Raw genomic sequence first — 18762 nt, forward strand, 5'->3', positions numbered from 1 at the left:
ATCAGGATTTAGCTTTTCTTTGTCCACTAGAACAAACGGATTTAATCTGTAGATCATCTCATTATAAATAAAATAATAAATAATAGTTCTTTCAACATTGAAAAGGTTTAATTTTATAGCTGTTTTTTGTAGGATGGTCGCATTAAACCTCACATGTGTAAGCAAACAAAGACACTTTGACATTAACAGATGAGAAGAAAGGACCATGGGTCATTCAAATTCCCAAGACAAATCTTGTCTGCCTCTCCTACCTTGGCCAAAAAATTAAAAAATGGAGATAACTGTTGACTTTTACAAATGCCAGTATTGGCATATATGTCTCTGCTGGAAAAATAATAATCAACTGATTTACTTCTATGACACTAAACATAGCATTTTAAAGCTTAATTATATAAATTGTTCCACTTAGAGACTTTCAGGCAACTCTCTCCATTTAAAAAAAATTGGATAGAATCAGGTATACAAGTACAATTATATAGCAAAGGATGTATTTTTGTCACGGATAACATGCAGAGAAATAAAAACTTTGTATACGAACAGATTAAAATTTACAAAATAATGACAAAAAGTACTTAGACAATATTCATACAATTTACAATTTCAACAGAGACCTTGCATAAAGAACATAAACTTTGCTCACTAAGTGAGATGCAGCAGTCATCTAGAGAACCTCACTGGTAAGGAAGCTACCAAGGGGTTAAGAGATAAAATCATCTGTCTTCAGAAGGAATTGCCAGTCAAAGGAAAAACTTTCTGCTGGTATAAATTGACCCTTTTCCTCTGGATTTTTAGAATAATTGAAATTATTCAATTTATGAAACTGATCCATGCAATTTCAAAGTAAAACATAAGAAATTATCCCTATACTGATTTTACAAACAAGTTACATTTGATTGATTTGTCTGATGTCATACAAGAAGGCAAGTTACATCTCAAGCCTTGCTCTTTTAAATCACACTTTGCATGGTATGCCAGGATATGCTTAGAAAACACTGATTTGATTTGAGTTGCTGTGCAAGATGGATCTTTGAAATGCAGCTTGTGTGGGCCCTTTTCTTAACGAAATCCACTGAGATACTGAACTGCACAGTTAAAATAGGTTTTGCCATACAGGTTTGAAGCAAATGAATTTGGAGCAGAATGTACTTGCTATAAAAAGTAAGGGGAAAAAAAGTCTTCAAACTTAACATTTGTCCCAAGAGTCACATAAAATTTCATGTCTCAGGGTTGTCTTCCAGGGAAACTAATGTTTCCCTGGAAACATGTTTCTAAATACAGTTGCTCCACTCACATCTTGTACTAACAGTTAGTTCTTCAAGTACAGAGATGGGCTAATCAATGCTGAGTTAGTATCCCTGAAACTTGCCCACTCTAGTCAAATCCCACAGTTTCTCAGGATACACCTATTTTTAATAATGTAACAACATTATGTAACCAACCTAACCTGTGGTTCAAGTTACTTCCAAAAGTCAATGCATGCAAGTCCTCATCTCATACTTTAGCAGTAGCCCTAAAACATTTTTGACCTCTGGCATCAAAACAGAGATGCACTAATTACTCTTCAAGTCTGAGACAGCTGCTGCTCAGCCAGGTACCAGAGGCACTCCAGGAAAGGGACTGTATCCTGACTTCATGTCATGCCTGCCACTAATCACTTCTAGAAGCAAGATGCAGAGCTGTACCAGTTAAGCTATGATGAATTACACATTTCTGAGGAGCCCCTGGGAACCAGTGGAGGAAATCTGTGAAGTCACCATGGTGTGCAGTTTCCCTCTTTACCCAGGCATTAATGTAAGCGTTAGTCCCAGTTTCCTCATGGATAAAGCATAAATGCTGGTGACTATTTCAATTCTAGAGGGCAAGAAGAAGGAGCTGCATATTTCCAGCACTCCTTCTGGTTACCCTGCATTGAACTTCTTGCCAATATCCACCTACAACTAGGAGGCAGTGCTGGTCCTGGCATGTTTCCTAACAAGATCTCCAAGTTGCAGTGGGTTTGGCAGAGAGAATTGCTGTCTTGTGTCTCTGGCTCTGAAAAAATGTCAGTGGATGATACCAGCCTTTGCCCTGTCATCTTTATGCTCTACCAGAACAGAGGTGCTGGAACACATCATGCTGATCTCTTATGACTTCTTACCTGGCAGATGGATACTTTCGGTGACAAACAATTCTTTTATCTTTTGATACAAGAGTGGTGGCAAGAGTAAGATTATTTGATCTCAAGAAATGAAGACTTAGGATTTGACAGAATAATTTTTCTCTTTGTGTGAAGTGTCTCACGAGTGGCACTGAGAGACTAATTTGCTGTCTTTCCCAGCAAAAGAACTCAGGAACATCAAATGAAAACATGAGGGCACAGGTTTAAAAACAAAACTAAGGGAATTACTTCTTCACATAGTTACACTGTTGAAGTCCTCACAGCCAGACACTGAGGATTCAACACATTTAGTGAGAACTTAAGGGGAGGCACAGTCACAGAAGGAAAATTCACCCATGTTTGCACCAGCAAATTCCCTCCTGGCTCTGGAAGTCCCTGTTTTGCAAATGGTTGCAGACTGGGTGAGGAAATTGTGAAAACTCTCACCCTTATACTAACTAGGTACCCGCTTTGGCATTGTCAGAGAGAGATTCTTGGCTGGGCAGACCTTTGTGTGAGGACATGCCTCCAGCACATTCTCCTATCAGGAGCTGCAGTGCACGAGTCTCAGCTATGGGAAGGGTCAGAGAGAACCTGGGCTGAAGGCATGCTGGCATGTTCTAGGCTGAAGCAAAAGACCATTTTAGATAAAAGACCCTGGGAGGTAGAGAAAAAGTGTGAAACCTTTGCTTTTCTACGCTTGTATAGCAGTGGCAAGGCAAGAGGCTTGGGTGTGGCTTTCCTTTTCACTATTGCCTGCTCTGTCCAGTCTACAGTAGGAATTTCACCACTGCAGCTAAGTAGATTATTACCTGACATCAACTTACAGTCTTCTTTGCATAGCCCCACCCTTAGATGGAGTGAAATATTAAAAAAAATAAATCAGGGAGAAGGAAGGACCTGGATAAAACAACCCTTTTGGCTTCCTACTCCAAGAGCCTTTCACTCACTTTTACTGGTAAAAACTAACATACCTTGTTAAAGTCAACTGCTTTAACAAATTACTTCGTTAATTTAAAATGAACTAACCTATTTATAAAACAGCCGGCCTTGTTAAACCAGCTGTCTATTAATAAAACAGCAATGAAAAATTTCTGCAGTGTATGTCTTAGACGGTGTAGCTATCACAGAGCCCATGGCTGGGAGACAAGTATTGTCATCAGACACACAGAACAACCCCTACAGTAAGCATAAGAACCAAAGTAAATAAATAGGTCTCCTGTCACACCCTGAAGGTTGCTACCACCCAGTGCTTGCCAAGGAAAGCACATTCCAGATATGGGGCCCTTCCTGACTGCCACAATTACTCCCAGAAACAGGTCTAATCCATCAGGCTCCAGATCTCTATGGGAAATCAAAAGCCAGAAATAAAGCCAGGAAAGTAACACAAAATTATTCTCAGACAGGTCACCACAGAGAATATTTTTAAACCAGAAACAGTCTGTTCAATATGGACTAGAAGCAAAGAGCAGTTACTTTCTCTTACCCTCATAGTGACACTATTTCACTGATGCCAACATCCTCTGGAGATTTATTTCTCCATCCCCTTGTAGATCTGTTTATCTTAGCCTGACCCCTAATTCCTTCCTGGAGATGAGAAAATGACACTCCTGCCTGCTTGGCCTAGGACTGTGCCTGCTTTCCCTTGAGCTGACTAGGCTGTATGAACACCCCTCTTCTTTCCCTCCCTTCATCAGGAGAGCTTTTTGTAGGGAAGCAGGTTTGCTGAGCAGCTAGGGATACAGAAAACACAACTATTAAGGGTTTTCCTAACAATGCAACTGCTTGACAGACAAGGTCACCATTGTATTTAAATGCTCTAAAAAGGAAATTCTACAACATCAACTGAGTGTTTGTAAAGAAACCTGTTGCTTCCAGGCATGTCAGCACCTGCTGTCCACTGTTCTTGCCTTTGGAGCATCCTGGCACTTTTGGAATAAGCTCTGGGCAGAAAAGTTATCAGTCAAAGACAAGAAGAAAGAATTTTAAGCAAAGAATTTGACTCTGATAAATTCTGTGGGTATGGTGATATATGAGAATGTTCTTTCAATTCAAAGCACCTCATTGCTGTCTCTGTTCTTTCTTGAGAGGGAAAAAAAAAAGGTGTTTTTCAACTGGTATTTTTTCAGGAGTTGTGCCTGGAGCAAAAGAGAATGTCACAGTTATCAAAAAGGACTCTGTGTTCTTACCGAGGAAGCAGCTCAGTCCACAAGCGACTACTCATGACCTATGCACAAGGTGCATATCCAAGCACTTTTCCCACAAAGCCACCTGTGCTGCACCCTCAAGGACACATTTCCTTCCGTCTATCTGCCACCCCTTGCAGCTCCTGGGCAGAAATTTCTCACACTGCAGAAGTTAAACCTCAGATGATCTGCACTGGTCTGGACACACTCATCATCTTATGGCTTGGAGATTTTGTATTCATTTCAGATACAGAGGTGAGAAGGTAGAATTGTTTTGCATTAAGGAATGCTGTCAGCAATCCAATCTTGGAGAAGACCTTTCTTTAAAAAGTTTATAGTTTCCCAAGCTGCAACACTGATCAATGAGAAGTTGATGGCCATTTATGGCACACCTGAATTATTGCCATAAGTTTGGAAACACCAACTCATGCTTTACCTTTAAGCACACAGTTCTTGCTTGAAATTGTGCAAAAATGTCCCTGAAACTAGGTTACACTGTCTGCGTTGTCTGTAATGAAGAAGTTCACAGGTGTTCTAGCTAGCTCTGCAGAGCAGTATGCTCATTCTGGCTGAATGCTCATTCCAGTGAAACCCTCTGCCCTGAGCGGAGTTGGTGGTATGAGTGGTATCAGACATATCAGTCCATGGAAATGGATATTTTTTGCCCTCTACACTAGAGGGATCATTTTGCCCTCTACTCTAGAGGGATCATTTTTGCCCTGCTTTAGAGAAACAAGGGAGTTCCTCCCTCGTTAGGCAGCTACAGGCCCAGTGAGGCCCAGTTCAAACCTTCATGTCCTCTGGGCACCGTTCGCAGGTGCCCGTCCTCGTGCTGCCCACGGCTCCTGCCGGCGTCCCACATCGCCGGCCCAGATCTGCGCCCTGCTGCCAGCTCCTCTCAAAGCCGCAGCGGCGCTCACAGCTAACCCGGTTCTGTCCAACCGATCCCCTTGGCTGAACCCCCTGTTCTGTCCAACCGATCCCCTTGGCTGAACCCCCTGTTCTCTTGAACCGATCCCCTTGGCTGAACCCCCTGTTCTCTTGAACCGATCCCCTTGGCTGAACCCCCTGTTCTCTCGAACCGATCCCCTTGGCTGAACCCCCTGTTCTCTCGAACTAATCCCCTTGGCTGAACCCCCTGTTCTCCTGAACCGATCCCCTTGGCTGAACCCCTGTTCTCTTGAACCGATCCCCTTGGCTGAACGCAGCCCCTGCGGCCCAGCCCCAGCGGCAGTGCCTGGCTGCGGCAGCAGAGCAGTGCCAGGGCTGGAGCACTGTCCTGCCCCAGGGCTGCAGGCACCAGGGCTGCCCACGGCACCTCTGCCAGCCTGGGCCACGGGGAGCTGCCCTCCTTCCTCCCAAAATCCTCCCAACCTGCAAGGGTGGGTTTACTCCGTGCTTCGCGTGCCACTGTCCAACATAGGCACGCTGGATAAGATGCTACTTTTTTTGTCTTTCTTAATCTCTTTGAGCTCCTTTAATTGCAGCCTGGAAGCTTTTTCCACATTAGTGGCTGGCATTATTTTATCCTTTCCCTGAAGAGTTCATCTGCCTTTGCAATTTACAGGCATTTCTCTAGGGCTGACTTTCAATTTTTCCTGGGATATGGAGTCACATGTTCCACAGATTATCCCACCATCCATCCTCCTTCTGCTTCTTCAGTCAAGTCAGAAAAAAAAAAAAGCATACTTCTCTCACCCCAAAAAGTACAATCTATCTCATTAAAAATTGATGCTGCATGTACTTTGAACAGCAGAAATAAATCCTGCAGATGCACCAGTTTGTCATTGTCCCCCATTCTACCATTAGACAATAATATTTAGTGAGTTTTTTAATTACTTTTTTCCCTATGGTCCTCTCTGCACTCAGGCTTTGTACTGTTTCCAGATGCAAGCATTATTTGCCAAGGAGCCCCTTTTTCCAGGTAGTTTCTGTTGGATGCACAGCCCTTCTAGTTATTGTTACTTTCCTTTCCTATTCTATTCTTTACTTGTTAAATTGATTATTTCATTCCATTACACATACCAAGTACCAGAAAATATAATGTTTCAGAAAAGAAGAGAAAAAGCTGCTTTCAGAAACACCTCAGCTAATTCCAAGACCAGCTTGTCTTGTGTCTCACTAGGTGCACACAGACTCTTGTGGGGCTCTCCAAATTCCTCCCCTCTGTAACCTTTCTTCCTCAAATTTGAATGCAAATTGCTTCCTGTTGCTTTTGAGCAGTTCTTGTGTTTCCTCATAAGCACGCTACATCTCTGTCTCTTCTCCAGGTTTGATAATTTGACCTTCAGTAGAAACATTTTGAGTAGCAAGGAAAAAATGTAAGTGCAAATCACAGGCACTTTCATTTTTCTTCATGCATATGAAAGGCAGATGGAAAAGCAAGCACAGCAGACCAATATTATAAATAATTCAAGGACATGAAAGGTTCCTCTACAGAGGCATCATTATGTTTTAAACTGCTTTCAGTTTAAATGTTTTCAACAATTAGGAAACAGCTGTGAAGGCCACTTTTAAAAGCATCACTCTCATCAATAAGCCCAGTGTTCCTCAGCTGACTAAATGCTTTTTGTTAGGATTTCCAAAAGGACCACTGACTCCTGTTGTATAACTGAGGTACAACTCCTTAGTAAGATTAATCAGTAGCTCAGAGTTTGTGTGTGATACATCCAAAAGAACCATGCAACTGCAGTGTGATGGAAAATAACAGTTTCCATGCTAAAATGATTCCGGGTGAAAGGAAGGAAGAAAGAGAAGGAAGGATTTATACACATTATTAAGTAAATACTGGTCTGTAGATTTTATCTTTGGAGTAATGTCAGCATCTCAGATATTTTTGTAGCTCCAAAGATGACTATCCAACTCAATTCACTGAACCATTAAGCTTCTGTAAGTTTTGATTAAAGTTACACTGAGCTATCAATTGCTTTTTGGAAATGCAAAGTGTACTGAGTTTTACTGAACTGTAATCCATTAGATCTGTTGACTTTTTAAACTAGTTCATTCTCTCTGCATATCAAATGAACTTTTTTACTACAAATCCCCAAATCTAATACTATTACATGCAAAATATCCTTAAACTGTGACTGGGATATAAGACCTGCAGCCACGTCTGCAGAGAGACACCTGAGACTCCTCTCCTGGCACAGAGGCAGGAAAAGGAAAAGGAGGTACCACAGGAGACTGGTGCTGCTCGCAGGAAAGGACAGATATCCTGGTGCACCTCTGGGGCCAAAAGCACTCTTTGAAGAGTTCAGGTCCCCTACATGTTTGGAGCCCAAGCCGTGTACCTGTTGCCTAGCAAACCATTCAAATTACTCACTGAGTATTTCTTTAGTAAGCTGCCAGTGTTTTCTGGATGTGTTTATTTAATTGTTTTAAATAGGATTACTTTCATCATCTCCTGTTCCTTTGTCAGTTTAGCTTTTATGCTGCATTCTGAAAAAGCTGAAGTACTTGCTTAAAGCTTTCAGAAAAATGCACTCCTACCCTTTCAAAAAATGTCATTTTTAAACATTTATTGATGTTCCAAGACTCATGACAAGAAACACAATTAGAGACACTGTCATTTTCCCCATATGCATTCAATTTCTCTATTCCCCACTGTAGCTTGGATCCCAAGTGTAGGTTATGTAATTTCCCCAGAAAATCATTCAAAAAGATACTCTTAATGCTGGGTTGAGGCTGTTTTGCCTAGCCAAAGAGTTTGCCTACTAAAACCTTTGCACAGCAAAGAAAACTTTTAGTTCATTTTCATTATCTTCAGAAATAAACATAAGAACTTAATAACATAAGAAGCAAAGAACAACACTGTAGTTCAACAGTACGGTAAATCCATCCTAAAGCTTGTTGAAACCAATTTTTTTTTAAACTCACACCATACAAAATTCCAAATATAATCTTAACCTAGCAGCTTTATTATGTAAAAAAAGTTGGATATTAACTTCAGATCTCCAAGTTTTGGATCACATCAGTTATTGTCTGATGTTCTGCAGCCAGCAGGTCAGAGCAGTGCAGAGCTGTCAAACTTTTCAACTCTTCATTGCACATTCTGGCAAATGCAGCAGAGAAGTAAATGTGAGCCCATGTGTGATTTCAGTTACCTCTGCATTGTTTCATTGTACAGTAACAACATATAATCTATTAACAGCAAAAATAACTCCTGGTTTTAATGAGCTGCGGCAGTAGGACACACTTCCCTCCTGAGTTAGGCTGTCACCTATCAGCCTGTGCATCACATCCTGGCACCCACCAAAAGGAGGGAAACACTTAATGACAAATCTGTTCGTGGCTCATCTTGTATTTCAGCACAGCCAGTTGCAATCCAACCCAGGAGAGCCTCAGACTTCCTTTTATACCCACTGAGGGGACCTGAATGCACAGCAAGAAGAGCAGATTCTGCCTGTCTCATTTTGCCCTCAATTCCTTCCCCATGAGGGTCTGGAAGCAAACTAAAGCCCTTATGCCTATAAATAGGGTGGCTGTGGAACGCCTGGATCAGAGCTTATTTGCAAGGGGATACTCTCATTGTCTTCAAAAGCAAAAAAAGTTTTGTTTGCTACTTTTAATGTGACTGTCCTATTTGAATATAACTCAATCATGTAATTTGTTATAGCCTATTCTTGAAAACAGAGCTTGTAACTAAAATATTATTACTTCTTTAACTTAGAAACATCCACGTAGTGGATTCAAATCTCCATCCTAGGAAGCAATCAAAAGCAGAAATGCAGGAATGGAGAAATGCCTGCCTACAGCAGGCTTAATCGGCCACAGAACATGTATCTCATGACAGAGCTGCAAGTCTGCAATACCCCATCAGGCAGAAAAGACCCAGAATGACAATTTGCTTTCCTCTCCATCCTTTAGTGCTACATGACTAAATGTGCTGTGTAGTCCCGTATGTGTTTTTCCCTACCTTTATCGTGGATTCATGATTTATATACCCAATGAGAGCATGCAGACAGCTCTTGTGCAAAGATTTGCTTAATGTTCTCCATCAGCTCACAGACTCAAATGGCTGGGTGTGGGGGTAGGGAGAAGCAGTCTAAATCCTCCTGTAATTCTATGGGAAACCAGATGCAGGATTTGATGCCAGCTCAAGTTAACCTGATGGACAAAAGGGTTTATTTAAACTTGGTCACTCGATCCAATTCACTGCACAGTCACACAAACACTTGTGCCTGTATGAGCCAAGGGGGAAAAGGGTGTGTTATAGCTTTGCCTGTCTTGGCAGCAGCACTGGATTATTTCTATTTAAACTGTATATTAAAGTATGTCTTAACAGCCCTTGAGCCATTTTATTTAGTCTCTTGAGTCACACATACATCACACAGATTTTTGCTGCTGTCCAGACTGGAGACACTTCATAAACAAAGCAAGAGTCCTCATACAGGAGGGAAAATCATGGTATGTCTAACAAAATATTCAGCTATCCAATGGCTGCATACAAAGGTTGCATTTTCAGAAATAGTTGCAGTTTGGTAGTTAAAGCAAAGGATTGCTGAGGTATGCCACCAACATGAGAGAAGCAAACAAATGATTTTGTTTTCATGCCCCACTCTTCCTACCTTCCACAAGCATTTTGGAAGGTCTCAGAATGAGAACTACAATTTTGATTGTGTGTCTATGAAAAAAACAGCTGACAAAACCTTTAAATTCTTGAGATTCTTAAAAGCATTCAAAAATGTAACCTAGAACTGTGATAAAAACCAGGTATGTGTAATGTCTGTCAACAGGTTGACTGTCCATTCTCTCCTCTGTATTTGCAAGGTCTGCACTACAAGAAAAGTCCTTATTTTAAGAGTTTCTTCATTTTCTCTCTCCCTAATACTTACCTTTACCTATCCAGTGATAAGACACAGAAAAAAAGTACATATCGTGTTGATTTACATCTAAATTACACATTTTGTTAGCTGCTCATCCCAACCCTACTCCCAATGATGTAAATGGAGGACTTTGTTTTGCACAAGTGGTTGGAGACATAAGGATCAATAACTATCTTCCTCCTTGCCTGCTTTGCATTGTTCATTCCTGCCTCTCTGTTTTGCTGGTGCTGATTTCCGCATTCAGTCTTTGATCTTGGCTGTAATCTTGGCACAGGGTTATCTGTTACTCTTCCCTTCCCTGTTCATTCTTTCCATCTCACAGCTGATAAAGTGGTGCAGCTCTATAGAGGTAGTTCCTTTTCTTATCAGACAACAATTTGGAAAACCAGAGCAATCATAACCCATTTCTGATGCTGCTCTGTGATAGCTGTGGTTAGGGGAGCAACACGCATACTTAGTCACTCCAGCTATAACATTTCAGGCCAGCACAAGACAAACACAACACCCTCAGGCATCTCTGCATTATGCTGCCCAAAGGCAGCAGCTGATGCTCCATCTCAGGAGGCCTGACAGCAGCATTCAGTCCTTGCTCATGCATTAAATATCAGAATCACAAGGGGCTGCTACCTTTTAAATCCAGCTCACCATAAAAGGATCCTCTGTCTTGGTTATTTCATAGCTGAAGGAATGAATAATTAAAAGGCAGCAGGTATTCTTCACCAGAACTAAATCTTTAGCTAGGAGCAGAACAACATCCAGCAGAACCAGATTTCATATACAAGAAAGAGCTTAGACAAGTCAAAGGTCCCTTGGACATATGCAGAGCAGGCTGGCAGCAGAGGTCTGCTGTGCAGAGCACACCCACTGATCCTGAGACACTCTGGCTCTCAGCTGGGGAATGTGTTTGTCACACAGGCATCCCTGCCTTCTGCAGGACTCTCACAGCTGTCCTGTTTTCACCATGCTGGTGGCACATCACAGGCAGAGGAGGATTCCCTCCTTTTCAGTTTAATTTTACAAGCTGCTCCAGGATGAAATGTGCCTGAGCTGAGCTCAGGGTGTGGGATTTGACTGGCATTTGCTGCAAGATGCCGTATCAGTGGAAATGAAACAAACTCATCTTGTTCCAGTGACTTAATGCTGCACAAACAGAAGCTAGTTAAATATAGACCATGGCTGAAAAATCATTTTCCATAGGTAAAGCCTACTAAAGTCCCTGCTCTCAGCAAAGCTGTAAAGGTTGCTGCTAGCTGACATCCCTGGCAGCTTCTCCAAGGGGGCTTGGTGCTGCCAGCTATGCTGGGACACAGTGGGATGGACTGAGCACACATGGCATGATCCACACCTCCCCAGGTAGGATGGGAGGTGCAACAAATGCTTCTCCAGTCCAGAAATCTCTGTGTTACAGCCCCACGATGGAGGCTGGCTCTGCTGCCCACAGACACGTGTGAGGTCCATGGCAGAGCTGGCAGCTGCACTTTCCTCCTTAACAGCCTGACAGCTCTGAAGTGCCAGTGGCACAGTCAGAATTCCTCTTACCCTTACTAGTGCAGGAAAAGTACTATGGCTATACCTCAGGCTAAGAGGTGGATCTATCATTTGAGGTAAGGATGTAAAAAGAAAAATAAAAGAACAACTTTTGATGACGAAGTCCCTTTGAATACTCAGCTTGCTAAACAGAACTAAAACACCTGAGGGCTGATCATGGCAGAGTCCTGTCTGCCTCCACTTGGAAGCCCTCATTCCTGTAGGATGAAGTGTTTCAGCATCAGTCACAACGAATATTCCCCAAAGAGCGACCACACTGCAGTTGGCACTTGCTGGCTGTGGAAGGGCAGCCCAAAGGGCAGTGGGCACAGGGCTCAGGTCTTGGCTCCTGGAAAGAAATTCCCAAGCACTTGCAGTACTGCATATCTTCCAAAAAGGGCAGGCAGTTCTGTAACACTAAGAATAGGTGGCTTAAAAATCACTTTTATTTCCTGCTTCGGCTCTTTTTAAAAGCTGGGCTATTTTAGACAAAGAAAAGTCATTGTTTTAACGATTGGTCAATACCCAATAACATTTTTCCTGCCTTAGTATGTTCAACTTTTTTCAGGTCTCCTAAGGAAGAGCAAACAGGCACATTTCAGATAAAACTTTAGGATAAAAACACAGACAAATGCAAGTGCTCGGACAAATGCAAGTATTCAGTAATGCACCATCTCTTAGGCAAGTGCCCTTCCACAGCCAGTAAATGTCAACTGCAGTATGATTGGTCCTTGGAGAAAATTATGGATTTAGGCTCTCTGATTTGCTGTTGCCACCCCTAATTTAGTGTAGTTTACACATTTGAGGAAGGCACACTCTGTGCTGATGGAAATGTCGAGCAACGTGGACTCCAGCAGAGTACGCTGCTCACTACTTGGTGCCAGCTGGATGTCAGCCCTTTGATCTCCTGGAGTCCAGCCGAGGGTGGTCCCAGCAGATTCCAACCCATCTAACAATCTGTTCCACCAGATTGTGACTGCAGTACCAGAAAGGCCATTTCCCACTGGCAGAATTTGGCAGCTTTGAATCTTTCCTACATTGGCAAGGATGAAAATATGCAGATGGAAAGAGAAGCCTTGGTATAGTATCTCCAAATTAAAATTTTAAAGTCCAAAGGCGTCTGAGATCTGGGTTTGGAAAGGTCAGCATTGAACTGTACACAAATTTACCAACGCAAGCTACCTTTGTGGCCTTTAGCTTCTGAAAGAGGATGATGATGTTCACAGCTGAAATTAAGGTCCAGCACAAATTAAAGCGCATGTTATGCACAACTTGCAAGAGCTGATTAATTCCCAACACCAGTGACTGTGATTTAAGCAGTCTTCCAAAACCAAAGTACATCTCTTTAGTGAGGCCTCCTTAACAGTTAACAAGATCATGCTTTCCAGAAGATCACAGAACTTATGACAAGAGATCTTGTAGCTTTCAGCAAAGCCATTAAAAAGGAAGACTATCATACAGCCCAAAACTGAAGTAAAAAATAGAAGCAAAACCACACTGACTGACTCCAGTGAGAACTGGGTGTTCAGATGAAGAGATTACCATTTTGGGTGTACATACACAAATTAGCAATTAGGGGTAATTGCTTTCAGCTGCATTTTGCTGTTTAAAAAAGTATTAATAACTTGTAATTAACATTAATTTAAAAACAGATGAAAGCCCATGTTGGTGCTGAGAGTAGACACGCCTGGCAGAAAACAGCTACCTCATATGCAGTGCTGGTGGTTGTCAGCTAGAATATTTCTTGTGCGTTCCCAAACCAAAATTACAACAACAGCTTTAATCTCTCTGTCTCCTCAGGCACTTCCTGCCCACTAATCTCTCCCTTTAACCATGGTCAGATCTTCAACAGAAGTACCATAGAGGAAGAGACTCATTGTGCACAGGCTGCCAGGTATCAGCCAGACTGCTCCCCAGCACCCCCTGACCTCACGCCGGGGCACCGGAGCTGCCGTGCCCGTGGGAGTGCTCCACTGAACTCCAGGGGCCAGCCTGTGACCACACTGCCCTGTCCTGTGTGCTCTTCTGTGCCACGAAGAGAAGAGATAAGTGAAGAGATAAACGTAGTGTAAATGAGTGTGCTGGAAGATTTCCTCATCATTTGCCCTGACAGCGTTTCCTGCCTGGAAATAAAATCTGTGCAGCCCCAGGCAGCCCTGGTTGTGTTCCCCTGCACATCACCACGCGAGGCAAGCACATGCACAGGCGGCTCTGTGGCCAGGGCAGCCCCTTGGCTGGCCACACCCAGGTGAACTTTACCTTGTGCTTCCTGGGCAAACCTGTGAAGGGCCAGGGTGATGCTGGGGAAGAAGCTACTTGGCCATTACAGAGGTGTGGCTCCCCCAAGGTAAGTGATGAAGTACATGGCACAAGGCACCCTGCCTGGTCAGCACTTCAGCCAAAGGCAAGTCCATCTCATGAGTGTCCCTTCCATAAGTTATACCTCAAGAATATAACTTTGAAGTTATATTTTCAAAAGTTTACCTGTTTCTGTACCTCACTCTGTAGAAGTACATGCCTGTTACAGGCTTAAATGCATCAGTCTTGTAGACTTGTTCCAAAGAATTGTGCTCCCAGCATCTGGTTACCCAAGCCATAAAACCTTTGTGCAGAGTGGTTTAGTATGCACTTCTCTGGACAGAATGCTGGATCACACTGAAATGTCCATTTGACACAGAATCTTATCTGGGTCAAATGGAAGTGGACTTGGTGTTCTCAACAGTAGCCAATAGCACATATTTGTCAATAAACAGGACAAAGGCCAAAAGGACAGTTTCTCAGCTGTGCTCCAGATTATAAAACACCGGGCAAGGCAAAAAACCCAAACCTCAAGACAGTGATGCACCTGTCCTACACAGTATGTCCATTTCTATTAACTAGATGCCCTCCTGTTGACTACTGTTGAATTCCAAGGGGTTTTTTTCTCCCCCCACTCTAACAAGTAGTTTTATTTGGTCAAACGGGCAGCCCTCAACCAACAGAAGCATTTCTCAAGTTATCCAGCACTGCTTCCCTGAGCAGAATCACAAAATATTCTGAGTTGGAAGGAACGGGTGCAGATCATTGAGTCCAACTCTTATGTGAATGGCCTGTACAGGGATCAAGTCTGTGACCTTGGCATTATCAGCACCATGCTCCAACCAAATGAGCTAATTCCAGGGTCAGGTACTGACCTTCCTCACTGGGGCTGGAACCATTGCCCAATTCCTGTCACCATTCCAGCACATCTCTGGGTTCACCACACATCACCTTTCAGTGGTGGAGCTGAGCAGATTGAGGTTCCTGCAGTGTAACTGCTTGTGTAAGGATCATGTGACTTAAAAAAGAAAAGCCCTAAAAATAATAATTATTACTATGAAGCTCCAGCCTGGCATCCATTCGCCCAGCAGTGGAGAAGCTCAGAGATCTCATTTCATCTCAATTTCCTGTAACTCCTATTTCTATAGTCTCAGGTCTGAGGTTCAGGAACCTTTTATAATAGGGTAGTTGCTTATAGTCCCTCTGAGGGGCTCAAACAGACTCAGAATAGAATTCAGTCACTTCTATCACCAAAACTTAACAGCAAACAGGTTTCACTGTAAACAGGATTGGCAATATACTATTCAGACATCTTGAAGCTTCTTGGAGCACAGCTTTCCCCTCACCACCCCACTTTTGATTGTGATTTTCAGTTTAGCTCTGGAAAAAACATTTAAACTTTCCACGCTCTATTCTACTGATTTTGCAAGGAACACCTCCTTACCTGTTACAGACCATTAACAAAGTGCCCTTTTTCTGCTTCCTCACCCTCCCCCACAGCATCTGGAGAAATGCTGCAAAGCTGTGAACCTCCTCAGACTCCACTGCCTGTTGCCCAGGAGCTGGAGAAGGCAAAGAAGAAGGTGTCCTCTGAGCAGTGGTGCAGGAAAACAGGAATTTCCCTTTAGGGATTGGCTGCAGAGAATTACCTGGTTGCTTAGAAACATGAGATTAACTACAGCTCAGTTTCACACACGCACTTAAGGAGAGGCCGTAAATCAGCTTGGTGGGAGACTCAGGATGGCTGGTCTGCGGGGTGAGACGCAGGGTCACCACACAGGTCACCACACAGGGTCACCACACAGGCTCGGGACAGGGGGGAGAGCGTGTTTTCTGCTCCCCTTCCCAGGCTGTGTGAGCTCCCTCTGGTTTGCAGTGGAAAGTTTCTCAGTGCTGGGTTTCAGCCACCAGGATGAGAGTCGGTGATGGAGATCCGCAGCCACATCGCCCGTGCCAGGATTTCAGCTTTGATGACAATCAGTTGAGGGAATGCAGTTAGGGCAAAGCATCTGACAAGAAGCAGCAGATGAAATTTAAAGCAAATTATATTTTAAGTATAAACAAAAGTTACATTAATTCCTGCACCTCTTAGTAAATAGTTTCTATGCGAGCTGCCAAAGCATCAGTGGTTGGCAGAAATGAGCACACTTGCTGCCTGTTTGCATCCTTCATACTTCAAGGAATTGGACACAAAGGGTGATTAGCAACAGAGACCCAACTGCTGCTTTGCTTACCCACCATCACGTAACACAGAAGAAGGAAAAAACAATCTAGATGAAACAGACGTGGACTTAATCTCACACAGTTTATGGTCAAACCAGTTTAACGTGAAAAAGCACCACCACTAACACAAACATGAGAACATAGCCCACAGTGTGTGCACAAGAGCTTTAATGAAGTCTCTGCAGGAAGAATTCTCTTCAAGTCTGACATAACAGGTCAAAGGACAAATGAACTGGTATGTACGTATAAAGTACTAGAATTTGGAAAAAGATACTGACAAGTGTGCCTAATTTAGACTCTTTCACTTTCATTCATGTTCATAGACATCAGCTCTCAGAAACAGAGTGGAAGGGATATTCTGTGCAGCACATACCCAGTAACCTTGTGGACAGGAGCCAGCAGTGTGGTTATCATTATGCTGGATAGTTACTACAAGCTGAGGGTTAATTATTAGCACAACTTAAAATCAAGGAGAGTTTGATCAGGCTGCATAGTTACACACACAAACACACACAAAGCTTCCACCCTGAAGTACTTCCCATCTCTTTACAGACAAGCTCAGCATAGTTTAGACATGTCCAAGGTGGCACACCATGCCAAGGCAGCAGTGATAGGGAGTCTGTAGCCAGGCAGCTCTTGAAGAGTCACACCTGCAGGAATGGGTGTTTGAAGGGCTTTTCACTGGCTGTTTTTTTGCAATACCACTTCAATGATTCTTCAAAAACCTTTAAGAATCATTGAAGTGACTACAACAAAGTTATGTTTTGAGTATTATTTGTAAGTTCTGCACACAAAAATTCGCTCCTTGTATCAGCACTCTGATTTTTAGAGATTATTTAGTGATATTATTAGTGAATTCGAGCTAGTGGGATGGGGAAGGCCAAGGGAATGAAGCAACAATCAAAAGCTGCAATCATCTGACAAGATTCTTTTGTAGATTATCAGATTTGGTAGAGTAGTTCTTTTTCCACAGCAAAATGCTCTTTGGGCCTACATGAGCAATCATAACCAAGGGGTTTTTTCACTTAATTGTCCTGTTAATTCAGCATTAACTTGATGGACTCAATTATAACAAATAGTTTTACCTGTGCATAAGCACTTGATATTCAATCTGCATTCAGTAAGAAAACCAGGAATGTGGGTAAGCAGATCAGGTTGAGTTCAGAATACGCAGTGATGGGGGGAATTTCCTTTTGCAGTCTTCACCTGGGATGGTGCAGATGTACAAACCCGGAGGTTTCTAAGGCAGACACAACGAGCAAGTACTACATGCAGCTAAGAGATGGGACACAGTCGTCTACCAACACCACAGAAGAAAGAGAAAAGGAGTTTACCCTACCAAAATGAAATAAAAATGACAAGCCAAGCTGGCTAAACAAGGCAGTGTTTGTATAGGGCAGGGGGGTGCTCAGCTGACAACACTGCTCTTTTATGTGCTCTCACACTGTGTTTGGTCCATAAACATGGGCTGACGTGACCAAGGGCTCCCCACGAGCGAACGGAGCAGCCTTCCCCTGGCAGAGAAGGATTAGCGTCTGCTGACCCTGTCAAGAGGAAATCGGGGTGACCTCTGTCTCCTCCCTGCCAGCCCTGCCACCTCAGGAGCTGCAGGGCTTACACTGTAGCCTGCAGTGTTTACACTGCTGGCCCCAAACCTTTTTCTGTGTCTGCTGAGTTACAGCAGAGGCTGAAATTGAGCCTAATTCTCTGACAGCGAATGAGAGTGCTTTCCCACCCTGGAATTTAGCATTTCACGTTCTCGTGTACTGCAAACAACCATCAAACCCAGGGAAAAGTCATGGCTGCAGGGGAAGTCTACATGACCAGCTGAGAGGGTCCAGCATCCAGTTGGTTTGGGCTTTAAAAGAAATGCCACCCAGTGAGCCAAAATTTTAGAGTCCTGGCGTCTTATGAGACTGGGCAGCAGGTTCAGGGATCACATCCAGCCCCTGCAAAGTGGCACAACTCAAAGTGTTTGTCATTAAGAGTCACAGCTGTGAGAAAGGCACAGCTTTAATGAGGGCTAAGTCAACAGGAGGGACCTTCCAGGCGTGTAATGCCAGCAGCTACGTGACTGCAGCTAGGAGCAGGCTGTGCTGATCAAGGAAACATTTGCTGAAGTAGTTTGGAAGTGAGCAGTTCAAACAATCTCCCTATTGTTTACACCAGTGTCATCCCAGACATGGGGGTTTTGTTAGTACCTCAAATCTTGCTTTAGTAAATTAAAATATTGCTCTGCTAGCCATTGCAAGAACAGAAAAGGTGAATTAAATCCTAACACTGTTTTTGGGAATGAATGATCCTGGGACAATGTTGACAGCCTGGCAAGGGCTGAGGAAACACTCAGGCTTCTCCCAGCCTTCGCTTGTGCCTCCTCCCTGAAGCACTCCTCAAGGACTTTCCATGCATAAATAAGCTAAGGTAGGATGAACTTTAAATAGGACTCGCCCTACACAGTCAAATAAACTAGGGAAAATGTGTATATGATTTTTAATATTAGCATTTCAGTGAAACTCCTTGTTTTGATACATTATACATGCTGGTATTACTAGCAAGCTGCAGACTG

The 18762-nt window shown here is 43.1% G+C and overlaps 1 protein-coding gene across 3 annotated transcripts in view; it reads right to left on the reverse strand.

Annotated features, from left to right (window-relative positions):
- CLMN (calmin) overlaps window positions 1–18762 on the reverse strand; it is a 75268-nt gene that overhangs the window by 38921 nt on the left and 17585 nt on the right. The window contains exon 1 of one of the 3 annotated variants that reach the window (XM_063399297.1): window positions 15418–15553. The exons of the other annotated variants lie outside the window; for them this stretch is intronic. The gene's annotated coding sequence lies outside the window, so the exon portion shown is untranslated. Of the gene's footprint in view, window positions 1–15417; window positions 15554–18762 lie in introns of those variants that run through there. 3 annotated transcript variants of the gene reach the window in all.

The sequence above is a fragment of the Prinia subflava genome, chromosome 5, assembly GCF_021018805.1.
Source record: "Prinia subflava isolate CZ2003 ecotype Zambia chromosome 5, Cam_Psub_1.2, whole genome shotgun sequence".
Classification (NCBI taxonomy): Eukaryota; Metazoa; Chordata; class Aves; order Passeriformes; family Cisticolidae; genus Prinia; species Prinia subflava.